General features: G+C 39.4%; 1 long non-coding RNA gene across 1 annotated transcript in view; it reads left to right on the top strand.

Moving 5' to 3' along the window:
• The window catches only part of LOC311222504, a 34205-nt gene extending 16592 nt beyond the window's left edge, over window positions 1–17613 (top strand). Inside the window, exons 5-6 of the long non-coding RNA XR_014619355.1 lie at window positions 14563–14701; window positions 16649–17613. This is a non-coding gene — a long non-coding RNA (uncharacterized lncRNA). The remainder of the gene's footprint in view (window positions 1–14562; window positions 14702–16648) is intronic.
• The last annotated feature ends 1846 nt before the right edge of the window (window positions 17614–19459 follow it).

Genomic DNA, 19459 nt, shown 5'->3' with positions numbered 1-19459 from the left:
ATTGTTAAGAAAAATCAACATGAACTGGTCTTCTCTGGCCAGTTAAAAGTGGCAACTTGGGAAGAAATATGAGTATAAAATCTTTCCTAATTTGGGAGACTTAAGAAGTTATTGTAGGAGAATGATGAAAAACAGTGTTGCTTAAATGAGGAAATGGTCAAAAGCCAATATCTCCACAAATGTTCATCTCAATATGTGGATATCATTTAAAATTAAACACATCCTCAATTTCTTTTGGGACTTGTATACTAAATATGGGATTCATCTCATCTGACTTAACTGTTCATCTTAGCTGGTCAACTGAGGTTCATTTGATAGTATATGGGATGGAAGACACATCTGTAAAGGGTGTTCCCTCCTTTCTGGAGGTGCTGTTTTCTTTCCAAGGATTAAGAAGAATGCCAAGACTGACTAGTTAAAATTTAAATGATTACATGGTTAGCATCTGAAGTTTCTAGACTTCCAGTAGAAAAAGTTGGGCAGTAATATTTCTCTCCTCAAACAATGAAGATAACCTGGTGAATAGAAAAGTGAGCATCTGGCTTGTGCTTGAAAATAAATCAAGATATCGTAGCAATAAAGGTTATTGTTTGTACTAGCAGTATTCAGGTTTCTAGGACATACTGATGATAAAATATTGGAGATAAATGTTAATATATGTTCCATTTTTGCTGAAGTAGCAAAAAAGTATATAAATTCATAATGCAGTTCAGCTGCTCACACATAGGTATTTCTCATCTACTAAGACGCTCTGAAGTATCTTTGACATAGATTTACTGGGAGACCTGCAACTTCTGGAGTGACAATTAGAGCTTGGTTGGGAAAATGTGCAGTAGTCAAAATGCCATTAAATGTGGCACCTAAATCTTTTTCCTGCAGGCATATTCCCAGCCTTTTTTTTTTTTTTCCTCCCCTGTAATATTCCCAGGGACATCCTGCGTCATGTAATAAGATCTGGAGAGGCCTCATGCTGGAGAAGCTCCTTGAGCATACCAAACAAAGGAATCAGGAAACACATTTAATTAAGCAGGTGAATTCAAAGTGACAAAGTTTTAAGTTAAGGGGACCACATTATCTGTTATTCATTTTCTTGTATCTAGTTTGCTTTGAAATAGGACAAAATGAAGCAGTAGAGTGAGGAGTAATCAACAAAATTACAAAAGGGAGAGAAGTCTCTTGTGAATGAGCATCTTATACTTTAGTAAGAAGTCAAAATAACTTATTTCCTATGAACACCACCTACTCCAAACTCCTACCTGCCTTAATTCTGTAAAGCTGCCATAAAAAAAAAGGCTCCTTAGCAAGCCCCTTGCTCCCTGTTACAGGTCTTTCCCCTGATTTTTCACATTGCATTTTAATTAGAAGTGCACCTGTGGTCAGAGACCACCCAATTGCAGCAGCTCTATTTTGCAAGGCTTAGAGTGAGCCCTCAGAGAGGACTTAGAGTGCACCTTTAAGAACCAAATGTAATTTTAAGCCCTCCAGATGTGTCTGCTGCACTGCTAAGGTAAGACTTGTAAGACTTGTGTATGGCAACCAACTCAGAGTACACCTGATTTGTGCTGTCAGAAAACTTTCTTTAGGAAATGGGGAAGTCTTGTTCCTCCTATAGAGCTGCTATGAACCACTTTAGCTTGCTGAGAGATGTTCAGAAACACCGAGCCTGAGCCCTCAGATCTGAAATCCAAAGAGCTGCACTGAATCCACTAAAGCCCATTTTTCCCTTCCTCGAGAACAGACATTATATTTTACAGAACTCAATATCCCATTGAAGGCCAAACTTTATTCTGTGATGAAACTATTCTTGTCCTGCTGCGTGTCTGTACCCCATGGAGGACTTGATTACAGGTTCCTCACTCCTAGGCAGCATCTGTTCCAGCCTCAACCTCCATGCTTTTCCTGTTCTCAAATGTCTGAATACCCTCACTAGTAGCAGTTGCAGTGAGTCTCCATTAGCACATGGGTGGGATGCTAACATTTTTAGTGTCAAGTGTTCAGCAGTTCCAGTGTCAGATTCCAATCTCCTGCTCCGTGTCCATTGTTTTCAGGATGTGGCTTTGTTACAGACTGTGAAGGGAAGTGCAGAAGCAAAATACCTTCAGAAAAGCCATCCCAACAATGCTTCCTGCATCCTGAGAAGGAGAGACCTATCTTCCAAGGTTCTTCAAGTGATGCCAGTAACTGCCATGGAAGATTCTTATACCAATTCCAGATAACTATATTTTCACGATGTTCCAAGCTTTTGCAACTTTGAGTTTTGTTTGGACCACTAAACTCTGTGGAGACTGAAACATGAATAACAGCCCTGGCTTTCCCATGGTGGCCCACTGCTGCTAACAGTATGAGATCTGTGACATTTCCCAGACAGGATATGCCCTAATTCCAACAGTTGCAGCAACTATTTCAGGCAGTCCCAAGCTAAAGATAATCCTTACTTTCCTTGCTCAGGTATGACCAGCTACATTTTCTAACTGCAGCCAGTTAGAAAATGTAGCTGGTAGAATCATCTAACTTTATGCTATCCTTCAGTTTTCAACAAGGAAACACAAACACCATGTGGAATCCAGGAGATGAAAATTGTACCTCAAGACAAAAGAACCAGAGCCTGTCCATTTAATTCCAGTTCAACTCAATTCACATTAACATAGTTTCTGTGCACAAGTACAGAAATGTACGAAATATTTCCCATGAAGCCACCATATCCAGGCTACATTAATCTTCCTTTTCCCATGCAGCCAACCTGGGGCTTCTTTGCCCTGGGAATGGACATTCTGAAGCTGCTGTGTTCTGGTGGGAAGTCCTGGCTAAATGGTCAAATTTTCCTTTTCCCCTCCAGATGAAATTTCAGGGCAGCAGAAAAAAAAATCTTAATGGAAAGTGGACCTGTCATTGTCTTACAAAATGTTCTTTGTTACCAGGAATCAGTGGGTAGAACATACGAGATGGAGGGGTTTCTCTTGCCCTACTGTAAAACTGCTATGTGGAATGAAGGTTATGCCTTCTGATGCACCTTTGTCCTTGGTGGCTTGCAAGTGAGTGTCGTTTTAGGATATGTGTCTGACTACCTGTGTCTTTGGGCCATCAGGAAGGAAGATTACTTTCTTTAAAATGCACCAGAATGGCCAGCAATGCCAATCCTTTGCTACCCAAAGTATGGCAACACAGTGTCTAAGTGGTCTGCAACACAGAATGCTACACTCCTGTAGTTGCAGATTTAACTTTGACAGCAGAAAAAATCAGTCCATCTTGACCCAATCAATTCAGGAATGAACTGAAACATTTTTGCAATATAGCTCTCCCTCTGTGCTATGATTCATATGACTATGAATCTCCCTATGCATGCTAGGACGAGGCAGCTCTGTCAGCAATGTCAGAATTAGTAGCAGTTGCAGGAAGAAGGGATAAATGTGCATTAGCTCAACCACAAGTCATTGGTAACATTCCTCCAGAGGAACACAGGAACCGGTCCATGACATCCAGCGCTCTGCTATCACAGGCAATATGATACCCATAATCAGTTTATTAAGCTGCATCTTAGAAATGTACTCACATAGTGGGGATAATTCCTTCCATTCCAGGAATCACTGGGTAAAGTTTCTAGACCGAGTTAAGAAAGGTCAGGTTAGATGATCATAGGGTGTCTGCTGGCTTCAATGTCTCAAAATCTCCACAGGGATTTAGAAGGAGCCAACACATTTTCACTTGTAAGTTAGGATTTAAATAGAGATTTGTTAATGTGTTCCCTTTTCTTTCTCTCTCTTTCCTCTGCATATCAGTTAATCAACATCAGTATAGAAATATTTTTCTTCCTTCTCTTCCTTCTCATCGCTGTGCCTCCTGTTCCTTCTTCCACTGTATTTCAGAGCTGTAACAACAGCACAGTAAAACAAAAAGCTCAGCTACAATAGGGAAAGCAATGCAATTTCACTGCTTCCTTGCCTGTCACTCCCCCACCCCCCCGAAAAAAAAAAAAAAATCCACCCTACAAAACAACAGAAGATTAAATATTTCATTATGAAGCAAAGAGCAGAAAATTGCAGGCTTGAAGTGTAATGCTTACTAGTAGTTTCCTGCACAGTCTGTACCACATCGCAATCCTACACAGCCAGCATTCCCCCAGGGGAGGCATGGAAACCATGGCAAGACTGGGCTGGATTAGGGAGTGATGCTACTTTTTTCCCATGTATCCAAGAGCAATATTGCAATGGTGCCTTGAAGGTGCTTAGCTATGTAGATGGAGATACCTTTTCCCCTCTTTGTTGGAAATTGCATCTGGGTATGGAAAATCATAGACGGATATGGAAAAACTTTCTGTAAGCTTTAATTCGTAAAGAACTGGAGAGTTTACAGGTACCTTCACAAACAGCCACTGAGGACTGGGAGAGGGCAAAACTGCACAAAATTCATTTATGCTGTGGAGTAGCAGTGTGCTCTCAGTCAGAGGATGTCTGGGGACACAAATAAGGGATGTTGGTAAAACGTTTGCACTTCTCATTAATAAGGTGAGTGCTAACCTGCCTCTACTGAAAACCATGTGCCTCCTTTAAAGGAGTTTTTGTTGTTGTTGTTGTTGTTGTTGTTTTGTTTTGTTTTGTTTTTCTGAAATTAGCTTAATTTCCATCTCATGCTCATATTGGGAAAAATAGCTTCAGTTTGATGCCAGTGACACTATTGAGCAACCTGGCAAAAGCCCATGGAAAAAAGCCAAAGCCTTCAAAAATAACAACAACAACAATAATAATACAATCTTCCAATTAGATTGTTGTGCCACTGATTGACATTGAGGTATTGGCCATGAGGTGCTGTGAATTTATGAAGTATCTTGTTGGTCTTGTCTGATTTGTTCAGCAGATTAGCCACAACCACTCTATGACTGAACACCAAGTTCTTTGCTTGCCCTCGAGTTAAATTATTATTGAGGTCAACAGAGGTATACTGATCCAGGCCAAGTGAGAATCTGGCAGAGCAGTACCTAGTAATACAGTTACATTTTCCATTCTCTTTTTTTTTTTTTTCTCCTTTTTTATTTTTATTTTTCAATGGAGAGTGCAAGTTTCAAAAAAGAAGAAATAGTTACTTCCCATTAAAAAACTAATGATTCAGCATTTTAAAGACAGATAGACAGATAATATGTTGGAACTTTTATCTGTCTTAAATCAATAAATTTTTGGTCAGTATGACACAAACATTATGAGCTGACACTGCTGAATTGTTTACAATGGAAGCCAAGGGGAGGCAAATCCTTGTTGCAGATGTTCAGGTGAATTCTCTAAACATTACGTTACAGATTCAGCCTCCTTTTTCCTGCTGTAGATAAACCTTTCCTACTTTTCCCTGCACAGCTACACCCTGAACTGAAAGGGCACATAAATAATTTCTTCACCTTCCTTTTATCCAAGTCTGGTGCTTGGACTGCAGTTTTTAATCTTCCATGTTGGTGTGGGAGCTGAACACAGCTCTCTTTCTTTTCCTATGGCAGATCCAAAGACTACACTTTTGGTATATCAGGATCGTGTCCTCTGGTCATTCTCTTGAAGGCAGTAAGCTCTTCCACTAAATTTCACAGCTATCAGGCAAGGCATGAGGACATCTCTCAGACCAAGTCCTTAAAGAGGTTTGTTCAGAGGAACAGCTACCCTCCAGACATGAGATGAGCCATGGTGGGACTTCTGGTCAGCCAGGAAGATGCTTGATGTAGAAGGAAACAGATGAACAATAAATTTTAGCACGGTCATTTTTGATGTGGTTATCTGAGAGTTGACCCACTCAAGGGGAAATTCTTCCTTGGAGAAAGGATCACGTAAATATTATGCAGGACCATGTACGGCTTTTGCATATGGGGTGTAATTAATTTCCATTATATTGTTTCCTTCCTGATCTATTTCAAGAAAAGAGGTTAAATTGGATTTATTATTATTATTTTTATTTTTAATCTGTTTTGCTGTGAATGGAGAAACAGAAGATGACAAACACCTTGTGATTGGGTTTACTCCTCCTTTTTTCACACTTTTCAGTCTCGTTTACCCACACTGGAGGTGTGCATAAGTGGAGAGAATCACAGATTCACACAGAATATTAGGGATTGGTAGAGACCTTGAAAGATCATCTAGTCCACGCCCCCAAAGAAAAATGCAGTCTGGGATGGACAGTCACATAAACTTTGAAATCTGCAATTTTTGTACTGACTGTTACATTGACTGAGGTTGACTAGTTTAGATTCAGATGTCTAGATTCTAGATGTATAAAAATAGGGCAGATGAATGCCAGCCTATGTCTGAAATGTGTGTGGGGATCAGCAAGGTTATGAAACGTACCATCTGCTTTTTGTCTTCCCCCTTGGTGGCAGTTTGAAGGGAGGATTCTTGTTCCAGTCTTCAAGCTGATTTTAAAGAAAATAGGTGTAGCTATTGGCAGAAGGAAGGTGTTTGAGGGATCACGAGAAAAACTTATTTTAATAAAAATGTTATAACCTTATTAATATTACTATTGAAAATGTTCTGCAAGTAGTTATCAAGGTATTTAGCTTCCTGAATTTTGGATTTATTGAGATTTTACTACCAAAAAAAAAAAAAAAAGAAATTAGAAGTGAAATTAATCACTATATTAAATTTAAAGTAATGAAGGGGAGAAATATCTGAAAATTTAGAAAAGAAGAAACAATAATCTGTATTAAGACCTGGGGAATGAAAACAATGGGGAAATGTCAGCATTGCTTCAAGAATCCTTTTTCAAACCTCCCTAGAACAAAAACAAGTTTTTTTTTTTTAAGTTTAACTAAATCACCTTTTGATTTTAGACTTCTCAAAACCTTTACCACTGCAGGTTTTCTGGGGGATCTGGAAACAGGACAATTCTGCAGGAGGGGCTGTTTTTATAGTATATTTGGACTTGGGAAATAGAAGTCTCCAAATAATCTGAGCTCATGTGGATTTCTCATGTGGATTTCTGACCCACCTTTCAGTACAACTAAGCCAAATTCTCATCTGGTCTATATCAATGTCACATGGGTACCTCCAACTTATACCCACAGAGGACCCAAATCAAAATATTCACACTCTAAAATGCAGATTAGTCATCCAGAGGTGCATTAGTTGGCTACTGGTATTTCCCAAGAAGTTCAGTACATTTAAAACTTGAACAAGAAGATATATTTCCTCAAGTTCCAAGTCCTCTTTCTTTCTATTATCTTAGTGTGTCACCTAAGTGACCCTCTGATGGTAATACACATAAATACATCAGAGAAGTGCCCAGTCCATGATTAAATACCCTGATAATTCTGAGGCCCTCCAACATATAGTATTTCATTCTATCGCAAACACTGATGCAGTCAACCAGTAGCCACAATCAATTACTCAGAGCTGCTGCACTCATGTTCCTTCTCCAAAGTTTCTTGATTAGGTGCCAGCTGCTTTAAAGGACTATCACTTTCCAGAGCAAGAGGAAAAAGAACGCTCCTACAGCAATATCCTCTAAAACAGATTTAAGCACACTGCCTGCACGACAAGCTATGAAATAGCCTCATACTGAGCTCTCATGTCCAGGCCTGCTAACAAACAGTTAACCCTCTAACCCATTCCCCACCCCACTGAAGGGCAGAGAGAACAAACTTGGATAAAGCAACCAAGTGACTGGGAGCCACAACCAGTTCCAAGAACACTCCGGGACCAGAAAGCCCTGGCTGGGTAGGATTTCAAGGTCTTGTCCACAAGGATCCACAATTAAAATTTCTTGTGCTAAAGTTTCATGGTGAAATAAAAACCCTGAGATTCCAATGCTTCCCCCCCACACACTCCCCAAAACACTACTCACAATACAGCATGATGGAAGGAATAGAAAACCTCTAGCATTTTGGCAATCATCACTGCTCTATTTTACATATTTCAATACCATCTTTTGGAAGAGCTGTAAATCTTTCCTTGCAATTTTTTTTTTCTCTTGTTCTGTCTTCAGCTAGCTTGGCGACATAATTGCAGTGGTCATGTTACTTGCATGAGTAGGAAATGATGCTTCAAGGGAAGGGAACTAAAGGTCTTTCTCTTACCTTTTCTACTCAGCCTTCGGGGTGTATTGATATACACAGCAACATGATAATGTAGCATAGTTTGTTTCCTTCTCTGCACCCTAGTTTCTCATATACACACATATATATATATCATATATTTCATTGTGGCCTTCAGCTGTTATGGGGTATTATCTGACAGGCGAGAATCGGTGATTCTGCATGCTATGAATTCAAACATCATTCCCAGCTGGATATCCTATGCTGCTTCCAAAGATCATTATCTGTTCAACACCCCAAATAGAGCAAGCAGAAGGAGCACTTGGTCTCATCCTCCCCAGTTCATGCCTTGGGTAAGAATGAGGTGGTTTCTGGTGGAAGGGTTGAGGCCTGTTGCTGTCATTGTGGCCATCTTGCTAGTGGACAGATAGGACATGGTGCCTGTGCTTTCTTCAGCCCAAACATTATGGTTCCAGAAGCATGAGGAACACTCAGGGAGCAACACCAGAACTGGAGCTGGCAATAACTCGCTACTCTGGGGATGAGTAGTGAGTGTCCAAATTTTAGGACAGCAGTTCAAGCTGAAAATGGCTCATGTCTGGTGATCCAGAAGGACACTAGAGGGTGCAGGTCAGTTTGCCAGACAGCATAATCTCAGAATTTTTCCTTCACTTATAAATGTATTTGTGCTGTTGATATCACTTCTTTGAAGCTCCATAAGTGTTCGCTGCAGTCAAACCCTGTGCAAGTTGCTTTGAAAAGTCAAACAATGTTTCTAAAGATTTGTGGCGATTAATATTCAGGATTCATGAACACTACCTGAACTCCCCTCAAACAAACAAACAAACAAACAAAAAAAAGAAAGAAAGAAACAAACAAACAAACAAAAGGAATATATATATTTTTTCCTTCTCAGTTATAAAATGAACACACTTGAATCTCCTCTGAAAACATGATGGGATTTAATGCTGATTTTGGCTTTGCTTTGTACTCATACATGACAGCTTGACAAGAACTGTTGATGAATTTTCTTGTTTGATTTCATTTAAATGTCAAAAACCAGAAGATTTTCCCCCAGAAATGTTCCAGTCTCTCTGAAGTTTTCAATGGGAAACTCTCCTGCAGTGTAGGATGAAGTGGCTGAAGAGAGAGAATGAGTCATGTCCCCTCCAATTTAGAGAGAGGGGTCAGGTTAATCCCCTGTGATGCTGAAGAATGAATTTAAAGTTCCTCATTAGCATAGCTTGGATTTGTGACCCCAAAAAATTTCTTCTGTACCCTTTCAATAATGAGTTCTTGGGTACCATAGTACAAATTCTCCCCAAATACTTCTCAACCTGTCATGAAAATACTACGTGTTTTGAGGAAGGTACAAGCACGGTGTCCTTTTGAAAGCAGACAGCTTTACTCCCACATTAGCAGTCCGTGGGAAGCTCATTCCATAGCCTCATCCCTCTTTGGCAAGACCAGGAAGATTTCTGGCCAGCTCACTTACTAAGTGGTGAATCCAAGGTGTTTGGATTTGCTGTTGGCCTTCATTTCACGCTGACGTTCTCTCCGCTTCCCTTATTAGCTGTGTAATTAGGGAGGGTAAGAGTGCCTACAGCTGCAAGTGTCTTTTGAGATGTGATAATTATTTTAAAGAAAATCATGACAACCCATAGCTGGAAACTGTCTTAGATGGAAAGAAAATCATTGTAGCCTGTTTCACTGAGCATGTAAACATGTGCTTTGCTGATGCCCTTGAGGACTGTCCTAACTTTAACCTTGCTTAGCCTTGAAACTTTCTTTTGACTTTGTTTGGGACGGAAGCCTGTGGTGCAACACAGAATACCATGCCAATGTGTTTTGTTGAATTAAAAATCAAATAAATGGGCCAAGGAGGAAACCAGAAGGTAGGAGAAATCAGACATCACATTGTCTTGGGTCTTGGTTAAAATTTATTTTCTGTGACAAATAGAGGGTTCTTCTACTGGGGAAATTAATGGAGCCATGCTTCTTATAGAACAAAAGAAAAGGATTTTTTGAGTGCAGCGTTGCTGTAACTCCCCAGTCATGCACATGGTCTGCTGGGCTTGAGAAACTTCCATTTGAGCCTGTTTTCAGAAGAACTGAACAGGCACACTGGATGTCATATACACACATAGGTAATTGTTTCTGTCCCTCCTTTTGAATCAAAAGGTCAATAACATGCATGCTTAATAGAGGTTCAGAAAAGTTAGCAGCATAGAATAATTATAAACAATGAAATTAGGCAGCTTATCACAGGAGGGCAGCTTCCTATCAATATCTCTACTGAGAAAAAGCTGCTGTATGAATTCAACTTTTTATTAGAGACCAGAGATCTCAAATGTGGTGGCATAAGGACAGACCGAAAGCCTCTGAAGTCCCACATAGAGCCAACAACCTTTTAGACTCAGCACCAACTAACCTGGTATTGCATACCTGAAATTATGTGTGAGATTCATCGGGCTTCTGCATCTGAGCTTATCACTTCAGGCTCCCTTTAAAGTCACTGTCACGAATGGAGTCTGATATAAAATATGCCTCATCTTTGAGCAGAATCCTGCAATCATTCAGAAGAATCATGTTTAAAAACAAAACAAAACAAAACAAAACAAACAAACAACATCAAAAATCATGTCTTTCCATTAGGTATAAAGGGAATATGAAAGGACCTAGAGGTATAAATTGTGAACATTCAGTATAAGGTGAGATTTGTTTCATCTTGTGCTAAAGACCATCCCTGTTGCCCCTTCCATTTCAATGTTCATATCTTCCATCCAGGGTATCTATATGTTGATAGAGCTTCAAAAGTGAAAGGAAGAGATGATGGATGTTACCAGTCTCATTCTTGGTAGCAGATGATACTTCCACACCAGTCATAGCAGAACTTTACCTAATCTGTCTCTCTCTCACTTCAGCCACATCTGCCACAGCTGGTGTTTTCCATCCTGCTTCCCTCTGGGTGGGGTTTATTCCCAGAAGAGGATAATCAAGACTTTCCAGCCTCTTTTCCCAGCTGCATTTAGCCCTTTCGGTTTATAATGGCTCAAAACTCTTTCCAGGTCTTTATCAGGGCTTCCCCTTGTTTATAGCTACAGTCTGAGGTAGCAGGTCTTTCAAGTCCTTGCAAAGATTTTGCTTCCCAGTTTCATGCTGCCCTTCTCATAATCTCTTCATTAACTCACAGCAATCACTCAGGCTGAATTTACAGACATGCTTTTGTATGACTCATGTCAAGTGCTGGGATGGTTCACCACCCATACGTGGGAAAACTGTGCATCCCCCTGTGTAACAGCAATGTGCAGATGTAGTAATCACACTGCCTTAACGATTCACTTGCCTTAATTCCTATAACTCATCAGTAAACTGTTGACGAGCCTTCTGGATGGTCCTGTAAAATAAGGAGATTAAATGTCCTAAAGATATTAACTATTTTCAAAATCAAACACTCATAAGCAGACAGAGATTAGACTGTAATGTTCTTGTGGAGGATGCATTCCTCTGGTGAAAAACTGTGCTTTTTGCAAGCATTTTCACTCATTTTACTCATTTCCTCATACACCCAGGACTGGGTGAGGAACCATGGCAAGTATTGTAACTCTCTCTGTATGAAATAAAATGGCAGGGGGTATCTGCCTGCCTTCACTTCACATGAACTAAGCACTGTAAGAAAAGATCTCTGCCCAGGATTTGAGGCTTGGCTGCTTTTCACGCCATGCAGATCTAAGGGGAATCCTACTCGCTGGGCTTAAGTGTCAGCCCAAGCTTGCTGAAGGACCTGAACTCAAGCACTGGACTCAGGTTTACAGAGAAACATTTATGTGTGGTCACTATTGTGTGGCATAGGGCACTTTCTGGAGGCTGAGGTAAGCTAAGCTGCCATGTAGGCATCAGCTGTATTCCCAGCAGGCCTGATTTCTTAATCGCCTTCTCCAGTTATGTGACTCTAGGACTCCTTTGCATTACCTGTGGAGGCAACTACACCTGAGCCAGGTCTACCTGTGCTGCAAACTCCTCAAAGAGCAAGCTTGGTCCAAGACAGCAATCACACCTCCCTTCTAAGGTTACGGTCTTTGTATTGTTGGCAGGGAGAGCCTATTAGGAATGTAGCCAATTGTAGTATTACATGTGCTGTTTGTCGAAGAAGAATTTTCTTTGCTTTCTCTAGTTTCTCTAGGAAGTAGCCACAAATGTCCAGTGTAAGGTTACTGGGCCCACGTGAAATTTTATCAGATTTTAGCAGCTATTTCTGGAATTACATTTTTAGGGGGGGTCTTTTTTGAACTGCAATGGCAGCAGCACAGGTATCAATTTTCATATCAGGGTTTGTTTTTTCCCCAGGGCTCCTTGAGGGAGTTTAAATTGTACTGAGATGCCAAAATTAGAAATGAAATACTGGGGAGAGGGCGTTGAATGGGGGCAGAGGCCCCATTTTTTCTCTTGGTCATATACCACAAACATTTTTTTTCTAAATTTCAAAGCTGAATAATGATTAGGGTCCTCTGGGAAAAATACTAGAATCTGCTGTAACATTATACTGGAGTAAGAGATCAAGAAAAATAGAAATGTTGGCAGTACCTATGTGTCCATTTGGATGCACCTATGAGTCCTTTCACACTGTTGTTCTCTGCAGCACGTTCGTCCAAGTGATGTGGAATTGCAATTGATAATCAGGTGCATTCCTCTCCCATTACTTTTCTTTTTTTTTTTTTTTTTTTTTTTTTATCATGTAGGAGTTAATTTTACACTAGTTATTAGAAAGCTCTGAGAAAATACCAGATGAGCTCTGAACTTCGTAAAACCTATCAGTCTTGCTGACTCTTTCCTAGAAATGAAGAAATGTCTGCTGACTTAGTCTCCTTGCCTGGATCAGAAGTTTTATTTCTTTGCTCTGTTAGTCTGTGGGGTCCCTTAGGCCTTTTCATGGCTGAGAGAACAAAACACTGTCTCTTCTGTATGTGCTATGGTACTGGCCCCAAAAGAATATACTTTTCTGAGAGGCATCGCTATGCTTAAAAATTTTGAGGCCAGAGTTTACCCACAGAGTCTGTGTCTGCATTGCCTTCTCTTATTCATACTTTTTCCCTATTAACTCACCTCTTCTGGGAGCAGCTGGGGCTTGGTCTGTTTTCATTTCTGTTGAGATAGAGCACTTCTAGCTCCTTCAATGGCACTCATTCCACAGCTGAAATGTTGACAGAGCTTGAGACATGAAGTGGAACTCATCTCACCTAATTTTAGCCATTTAGCCATAGAACACCTAGTCTCAGATAGACCAGCTAAACACCTAGTCCTTAGCTAAACTATGTTAAACTTAGCCAAAGTAATCTGTCTCATTAGAAATGTGACAAATCACCTTCTGGAAGTTTTTGTTTCCATTTATACAGAGGGATTGTGGATGGTTTAGTTTAGGGCAGATGCCTACTTTTAGATGACTGGGATGTATCCCACTACAGGGGTAGTTCATTTTCTTGCATCAGACATATGTTATTTTTTAATATTTCTCTAGGAAAAGAGGCTACATTGTACATGAATTGCTGCTCTTGTGTAACCCCTCAGGAATACTTCTGAGATGAAGTTTATGCTTTTGGCTTAATTGTTTTGATTCTCACATTTTGATAAACAAATTTATAATTGATTTATAAGAGATTTTATGCTAGACAGGGCCAAAATGAAGTCCAAAACACTGTAAATTTTGATAAACAGCTGTTTTGTTCAGAGAAATTAATTATCTTGTTTGCTTGGGACACACTCTCACACAGGTATGGCTTGAGTTCACCCATTTAACTGCTGGCACAAAGCTTAATTTTCATAATGAGAAGCTTGTTAGCTGAGACTTTCTGTAGAGCAGAAAGAGCAAGAGAAACACTTCCAATGCAGTTAAGGTGGGATTTGCTTCTGCAGAAGCCATGTTCTCTTCATTGAGATGAGAGCAGAACATGAAAATATTAACACTCCTAATGGATAACCCTCAGTCAAAAGCAGGATGAAAGCAGCCCATTTGCCATGCAGCAATTTGCACTTAGGGAAATGTGAGTGAGTGTAGGGAAGAAAGAGTACCATTTAGCTTGGAGAAAAATCTGATTGCTCTAGAACTGGGATGGACTCCAACAGTTTGAGCTGCCTTAGTTTGTTGATTGCTGGTTTCATTTCTTTTCTCTCTTTAACATTTTTTTCTTCTCTTTATTCCCCTCCTCAAAGTGAATCTCAGCAAATTTGACAATACCCCCTCCCAACACACAGAGACATGATTTAAACGCCTGCCACTGCTGCTAGTACCAGTGCTGTAAAAAGAACTGGCTCCTGTTCAAGTCCTTCGCCTCTCCAAATGTTTAGGGATTTGGAGCCCATACATACAATTACTGCATGTTTCTCAGGAAGAGAAAATAGCCAGCAGCTGTTCAGTGCTCTGATCAATTATGAGTTGAGGAAGAGGGGTAGAAAGAGTGGGGTTATTGGTTAGAAATTTGCATACAATTAGGAAACAATGTTAAGAATGGGCATTTGGGAGATGTGGGGAGGATACACACCCTGACAGTGCACCATTACTTTAACAGGTCTGCAATGGTGTCTTCAATGTGGAAAAATAATGCACCTAAACCAATATGGATTGAAAAATTTTCTGAGATTTTGGTAAGACGAAGGAAGAAGATGAATCCATCCCAGTCTGTGAACATGAACATGAGAAGGAACCTGGTAAGGAGTTGTCTTGGAGTAAATCTCCATGCCCCCATTAAGTGCTCCACTGACTTTGGCAGTAGCTTAGACACCCAGTCCACGTGTAGAGACATAAATGTAGGCACCTTGGTTTGCAGGACGGAGTTTGCCCTGAAGGTTTAATTCAGTTGCACACAACCCCCATCCTCCCAAGTGTTGAATGCAATCTGAGATGCCCAAGACTACCAGGGAAAACCAGACAGAGCTGTCCAATATTGCAAAGTATTTGAAAATATTTGCTTCTTAATTGTCTTTGCAAGGGACTTGACTCCCCAGTGGAGTGAAATCTGGATACCAAAATGTTTCTGAAACAGCAGTAGACTTCTATTTTTGTACTAATTATTGGAAACCAAAGTCTCTATTGCATTTAGTATATAGAAAATATTCTTTCCATACTTAGTATCATGCCTTGCTTTTTACCTGAGGTGACTTGGGAGGGGAATGGGGTGATAGATCTCTTCACCTATTGGCACTATCCAACACCATATACAGACTTTAGTTCACAAGACTTGAGCTATACAGTCCCCACTCACCTTCCTTGTACTGAATGTGGTTTTTGGATGATGCCTTAGTTTACCTGAGATTCAGGTAATACTCCTTCCCCAGCAGTCTATGTTTGGGATGTCAAAGAATGTTGAGCATCATCTTATATAATTGCTTGGAATTTTGGAAGTTTGTGATAAAGCTGAAAATCAATGTTTGTCTGTGATTGAATGAACTCATAAATCATCTGTTTACAGACAATATGAGTCAACCTTGAATGTGCCCATAATTTTGTTGAGTTCTAGAGATTTTTCCTGTACACTGTTTATTCAAAATCAAGCATTCTCAAAGAAACTGAAGCTGATCCTTTTTAAAGGTTGTACAGTAATATGTGATTAAATGGCCATAGGGGTTTACATCCAATTTCATGAATAGAAATAAATGGAAAGTATTGATTTAGAATGTGACTTAGGGCAAGAATGAAAATGTTTTCAAAATCAGTCATTTGTGGGGAAAAGTACTAGTAAAACCTGACAGTTGAAAATGTGTCAGTTTGTGGTTACATAGGCTGAAATTTTTGGAGCTGATGAATTTAACCACATCCAGCATCCAGTAATATGATTCTATACTCACTACATAAACCTGCATAAAGACAAAGTTTGTCCACTCTTTCTTGCAGCAACAGAAGCATTTAGTAAGTTCTGTTCAGCTGTGTCATCACCATGGATACTTTTACTGTTTGTGTTACGACACATGGAATTTTACCTAAAATATCAGATCTTGTGCAATTATGTATAATGAAGATTATTTATCTTCACTATGTCTAAAGTACTTTTGATAAGGAACAACCTAAAATGTAAAACAAAAGAATTCCAGTGTTTAAGAAAGGAGGATTACTTTGCCTTATAAAGGATTTATGATTTTACCTATCTATATCCATTTAAAACTTAGATGTCTAGTCAACATTGTTCTCAGCATTACGTATATTCAATGGAAAAGCTAAATATCTTCAGAAGCATTCATCTGGACATAAGGCACATGGGATGAGGTTTTCTCTGGATGTCCCAGTCTTTCCACTGACTAGAGAATTGCAGATGATTAGCTTTGACTAGACTCTTAGATGGGTTGTACTAGGTGAAAATCCAGTTGAATGTCAATGACAATGTCCAAAGATGTAATTTCTTTACAGGCTTTTTAATGATGGCTTTCACTCATAAGATGATATAGTAAATCTGCTGAAACAGATGTTTCATTTAGCTACGTGATAGTTCAAACGCATTTTTCTCTGGAGCCATTCAGAGATGCTGACCTCAGAGCAATAAAACTGCATGTTCATAGCACAGTGGTTTTTCAGATTAGAACTGTAATTTAATTAAAGTTTCTCTCTTTCTCTCTCTCTCACTCTTTTTTTTTTTTTTTTTCTTTTTTTTTTTTTTTTCCCAGAAGCACTGATAGAGTCCCCTTTGTTCTTCCAAGTCAAAAAGTCAAATCAAAAGGTCTTCAACTGGCTCTTTGGTGCCATTCAGATTAAACCTTCAATGTTCTAACCAGTCAGGTATCTTCAAACTCTCGGGGTGCTTCAGCCATATAAACCTATTTATGTAACTGTGTCCTAGTTAAATTGTGACAATAGAACATGGAAGCTGAAGATGAGAAATTGCCTTCTCAGATGGCCTGGATGACATTTTCCCTCATGCTGTTGCATTTTCCTGTTTCCTGACTGACACAACAATGCTCTCCCCTGTCTCAAATCACTGGACCTCCAGAACCCACTTCTGCAAGTGAGCTGGACCTCCTCTCACTCCTTCTTGTGAGTAGCCCCAGCTACTTGGTGCAATTATACCAAGAAACAGCTCTTGGTTCCCCAAAACCTCCTGCAGAGCAATCATATAAATGCCAGCCTCGATTTTATTTCCTCTGGTCCTTCATCCTTAAGCCTTATCTTCCAAAGGAAACGTGGTTCAGAAGGAGATTGTTATGTTCCCTTATCCAGTCCTTGATCTATGAACCTATTTCAGACACTCACAAATGTTAACATCTAGATGTTCATATGCATGGGCACCTCCACCTCCAGGTGACCTCCAGGATTAAAACAATCTGAAGACACCCAACCAGTCACTCCTACAGCAAGTAAAATGACTGCTGGTTGAGCTACAATATTTGGTGAGACATTCCTGACAGTTTTTCCCTATATAAGGGTTATTTTATCCTGAACATTTTTCCCTTGTTGCTTTCCTCTTTCTGTTCTCATTACAAATTTTATTTTTGTGTTATGGGCCAGAATGTGACTGTCACAGATGATTTGATTCAAAATCTAATTTTTGGAGTATACAGAGACTGAAATTTTTCTTTCATAGATTATGAATAATTTTGGCTGAAGGCTTGCTGGTAGACTCAATCAAGTTGACAAAAACCACTATTTCCTTTTCATGTTCTGAGATTTGTTTGGGGGAGTGGGGGGGAGGGCTAGAGGAGATGGGAGGGAGAGGCAAAGTTAGCAGACCTACTTTAAGTTCTTAATTGGGTTCTGAACTTGTAAATAGAGTATATTAGTAACTTTATTCAGAGACCTGCAATGACTACTTTTTGTACTGCTTTTACAAAGGCCTGTTCATATAATCTACTTCTGGCCATCTGAAAATTAGGTGTCTGTGCCAAGTTTGCTGTTTATACTCTGTCAATAGTCAATGCATAGATAAACACCGTCAGAAGATGAGTTTTCCAGCTTCCAGTAGGTGTCTATATATAATATAATGTCATGGTTTTGGCTTGCACGGCCAATGAAACATCCTTTAGAGATGTGTGTTTCTTCTCAGTGATTGTCCAGGAAACCTATGTGATTAGTTTAGATGACCTATCTTTCTTCACATTAAAGAAAGTCCTATGAGGTTCTTTGCATGCTCTAAGAGAAGAGTTTTTGGGCTTATTCACTTAACATCAAATATTTTTCTTCCAGTGCCTTTGATTTATAAATATACATATATATTTCTCTTTAAAATCAATAGTTGTCCATCATTATCTTCAATAAGAACTAGGGACAAACCTTACATGGTGGGACTGACAGCAATTTAGAAATCAGGGCATTCTTGCGAACTGATACCCTTGCTTTGCTAAGTTTTATGAACACATCTTTGGTGTTGAATGTAAGTATTCTGTAATTGTTGTTTCCACATCTCTGTTTAATTATTAAACAAACAAACAAACAAAAACAACAACAACACAACAACAACAAAAGCCTTCTCTGGTTGGTGAGATCCCAAATATTCATTCTAGTCATTTTCTGGTTATGTTGTAATTTAACTGAAATGTGTGAAGACACCATTTCTGACAGTTAGGGGACATCTTGTCTCCTTCTGGATAGAATACATACAGGCCAAGCCAGATGGTGTAGGTCAGGCAGAAAAAAAATTAATATAAATATATATAAATATAAATGTATATATATATATTATTTATTTGTTTGTTTGTTTTCAGATTTAGATCCATTCCTTCTCTGCCTGATCCCTTTCTTACCTCACAAGAGGTTTTGCATATATTTGGCTGATTTTGCTATTCAGATTCATTTAATTAATTAAAGTTCCCCTGTAGTTTAATCTACTTTGCACACTGTTTCAATATTTTTTTCCATTCCCTCCTCCTTTCTTTGTGCTCTCCAGAAGACACTTTCACCAGGTTCTTCTTTGTTCCCTGCTCTTACTGTCCTTAATCAGAGAATTCCTCCACCAACACACTGGTCCAACCAAAATGACAAGAGAAGCTTTGTGAACATAGAATGAAGTTACCCAAACTGAAATAAGTCTGGTATAGCACCAAGTATTTCAAACAGAGACAGTCAAAAGATTTTTTTTTTTTTCTCCTACGGAATCAGTGAAGGGAACACCTTCAGAAATATCTGTGAGGGACTATGAAATGAAAACATGTTCCTCTGACAGAAATCCCTTATTAGCTCCCTTGCTTCCAATAAATCCTCTGTTGGTCACCTGGGACATTGCAAAAGAAAGCAAAGTAAGTGTCAATGCACTGCTTGTCTTGTGGAAAAACAATATATATATATCTATATATATATTTATAAGAGAGCATTGATTGTGGTCCTCCGACCTTCTTTGGAAATGATGCCTCATTTCTTCTCTCCACAGGATTGCCTAGTCTACAGGTCACCTCAACTGAGTGACTTCCCAGCTGTGAAGACTTCAGTATTGATATATCCAGTCAATAGCAGGGAACTTGAGGGGAAAAATAAAGTAGCACAGACAT

This window comes from Netta rufina, assembly GCF_964035555.1.
Source record: "Netta rufina genome assembly, chromosome: 2".
Classification (NCBI taxonomy): Eukaryota; Metazoa; Chordata; class Aves; order Anseriformes; family Anatidae; genus Netta; species Netta rufina.
Note: the sequence above shows the minus strand (reverse complement) of the source record. Positions and strands in the feature narration are given on the sequence as shown.